Below are 3633 nucleotides of genomic sequence, written 5' to 3' on the forward strand. Positions count from 1 at the left end.
AAAGGCAGAAACCATCATAACAATATACATACATAAAATGATGTGTTTCTCTTAATCTTGCAATTAAACAGTTTAAATATAGTCTGGATAACTTGTCATTATAAAAGGCAGCTCTGTGACAATATTCCTGATATCCTTCTTCCAAAGGAAGGGTTTATATGGGTTTCATTGTAGTAGGCGTTTGGGGGGGGCACCACATATTTATCCAGTTTTCATTTAAACATTTTATAACTTGGCTTTACTCAAGTTGCTATCATTTGCCAGGTTAGTTCTAAAGAACTCCTGAATCCTCCTCCAAAGGTCGACCTCTGCTGCTGCGTGGGACCTGGGCACACCTCCCCACGCAACAGGCTTTCCAATAACACCATGAATACTGGACGGGCAGAAGGGCATGTAGGGTGTCTCTAAGTAGTGCCCTGCTCCAGGATAAAATACTGACTCGTAATTATCCTTCCCATGATGCTTTAGTTGATGCATTGCCTGATCTGCAAAATAACAACTGTCCCAGTTTTGGTCATCCTCTGCAGCAACAAAGAGAAACCTTCCATTGGCTCGCTCAATTGGGATGAGTGTTGCCTGATTATCCTCTGCCATGGGGTCATTAATAACATATTTCACATTTAAGGCCCCGGACTTGGTAGCAAAGACTCTTTTGGCATCAAGCATTAGGGGAGGTATGACTGTGCCTTTGTAGTGAAGAGGAATCATGGCATTGGCATTGCAACCATTGATCCATAGCAGCAATGCCTGGCAGAAAAGTGGCAATGGACAGTGCTAGATCACCACTTTTGGACAGTGACAACAAATCTAATCCAGAGCCGCAAACCTTAAAAGATAAAGGGACAGCAAATAAATCACCGACCATAAGACATTCAGGTAGTACTATTTCCATGAAAGACGAGTGATTTGAAGTCATATTGAAGTAATTACAAATCAATGAATAAGCTGTAAGCAATTATAAACTAATTTTCACATTATTACCATGTTCTTACCCCTTTAATTCATGCTGTAAAGTAATATCAACAAGTTAATGAGGAAATCAAATCAAACCAGAAGATTATTTAATGCTGACCTGCGGCTGATTTTTCAAGAACTGAATCGCCTCCTCAAAATACTCCAGATGGATCTTGGTCACGTTTTTAGGATTGTCATCAGCCCCATATAATGACACTGTAAAGACCACAAAACCTCTGTTGGCAAGAAGAGAAGCTCTAGCTTCAGATAGACCTCTTCCATATGTGTATAGGTCTAAAACAGCTGGGTGTGGACCTATTTCTGTAAAGGAGGAAATATACACTTTAAAACATTGAAAACCAGAAGTTGGTAAATACCAACTTCTAATAAACTCAGCAAAAAAAGAAACATCCTTTTTTTAGGACCCTGTGCATTCAAAGATAATTCGTAAAAATCTAAATAACTTGACAGATCTTCATTGTAACGTGTTTAAACACTGTTTCCCATGCTTGTTCAATGAACCATAAACAATTAATGAACATGCACCTGTGGAACGGTCGTTAAGACACTAATAGCTTAGCAGAATGTAGGCAATTAAGGTCACAGTTATTTAAGGAAACTTAGGACACTAAAGAGGGCTTTCTACTGAAAAACACCAAAAGAAAGAAGCCCAGGGTCCCTGCTCATCTGCGTGAACATGCCTCAGGGATGCTGATAGGAGGCATGAGGACTACAGATGTGGCCAGGGCAATAAATTGCAATGTCCGTACTGTGAGATGCCTAAGACAGCACTACAGGGAGACAGGACGGACAGCTGATCGTCCTCAGTGGCAGACCACTTGTAACAACACCTGCACAGAATCAGTGCATCCGAACATCACACCTACGGGACAGGTACAGGATGGCAACAACAACTGCCCAAGTTACACCAGGAACGCACAATCCCTCCATCAGTGCTCAGACTGTCCGCAATAGGCTGAGAGAGGCTGGACTGAGGGCTTGTAGGCCGGTTGTAAGGCAGGTCCTCACCAGACATCACCGGCAACAACACCGGCTATGGGCACAAACCTACCGTCGCTGGACCAGATAGGACTGGCAAAAGTGCTCTTCACTGACGAGTCGCGGTTTTATCTCACCAGGGGTGATACTCGGATATGCGTTTCTCGTCGAAGGAATGAACGTTACACCGAGGCCTGCACTCTGGAGCAGGATCGATGTACACTGAAGTTGACAAGGCAAGGCACTGATACAACCTTCTTAACAAACCTAGTGTGTAAGTTGTTTGGTTTCAGAAAAAGCCCCATAGGTTCTACTCCAGTGTAACTGCCACCTAGTGATGACACAGTTGTTAGATCAATCGTTCCACTGCAGTTGGCCTCATAGGTAGCTGAGGACCTGAATACAATGCCTTTGTCATCTGTTACTTCTGCCCTCAGATCCACCTGCTGTCTTGGTTTCAGCCTGTCAACTTTCAACTGCACTGGCTCATCGAATAAGCACTTGGGCATTGGGAAGAATCTGTAAACACACTTTAGACATTATACACTCTGGTTAGGAGTGGAGAGAGATAGAAATGCAGTTTAGGCTTCTTTATATAGACTTTTCAAGTGAGGATGATACATTCAGCGAAGATAGTTGCTTGTAGACTTAAGGTTGTGGCCAATTGCACAATTGTGTGACCAGCACAGTTCAAAGATGACCTAAACTGGTAGGCTAGATGACATGAAGTGAGGATGGCGTTGAGTATGGAATCTACAAAGAAACATGGAGACAATAATACGTTAGATTGTTCATCAAATAATAAATTGCATAGTTAAATGAAATGTATAATCAAAGACAGTAGAGTATGAAGACAGCAGAAACCGCTTCATCAATAGAAATACCCGATCACACTTGTAGGCAATGTCATGGCAATGTTGGCTAGCTAAGCTCATGCACAGAAACACGTCATCGGGTCTAACGGTCGTCTAGCACTGAACTGTGCATGTGCAGGCCATCAAATCAAAGGCACTCCTTCGATACAAAATTGTTTTTGACAAAAGATTTAAATATTTTAGTTTGTCACTTTCATGAGGTTGGAGTAATAGCATGTTCAACTTCTTAATATATTGGCTCGAGGGCCTCCAGAGTGGCGCAGTGGTAGAGTCACTACAGATCTGGGTTTGATCCCGGGCTGTGTCGCAGTCGGTCGCGACTGGGAGACTCATGAGGTGGAGCACAATAGGCCCAGCGTCGTCTGGGTTAGGCCGACCGGGATGTCCTTGTCCTATCGCGCTTTAGCGACTCCTGTGGCGGGCCAGGCGAATGCACGCTGAATGTGTTTCCTCCGACACATTGGTGCGGCTGTCTCCGGGTTAAGCGAGCAGTATGTCAAGAAGCAGTGTTGCTTGGCAGGGTCATGTTTCAGAGCAAGCATGGAGCACCTTCACCTTCAGAGCACCTTTACCTCTCCCGAGTCTGTACGGTAGTTGCAGCGATGGGACAAGACTAACTGCCAATTGGACATCATGAAAAAGGGGTCCAAAAAATTTTTTTTTTTTTTTAAAGACCTGGCTCGAAACTAGGTTGTGCTTTTCGATTTTGAGAAAATTAACAACTAATTAAGAATGTTTCACTTTTCTCATTGACTTCTCAAACCCCAGCCTGGTCTGCTTGGTCTGTTTCGCAAACATTCCAGGA

General features: G+C 43.5%; 1 pseudogene; it reads right to left on the reverse strand.

The window, feature by feature from the left end:
• Positions 1 to 211: 211 nt before the first annotated feature.
• On the reverse strand, positions 212 to 2771 carry LOC112267745 (annotated as a pseudogene).
• Positions 2772 to 3633: the final 862 nt, after the last annotated feature.

Source organism: Oncorhynchus tshawytscha, linkage group LG13, assembly GCF_018296145.1.
Source record: "Oncorhynchus tshawytscha isolate Ot180627B linkage group LG13, Otsh_v2.0, whole genome shotgun sequence".
Lineage (NCBI taxonomy): Eukaryota > Metazoa > Chordata > Actinopteri > Salmoniformes > Salmonidae > Oncorhynchus > Oncorhynchus tshawytscha.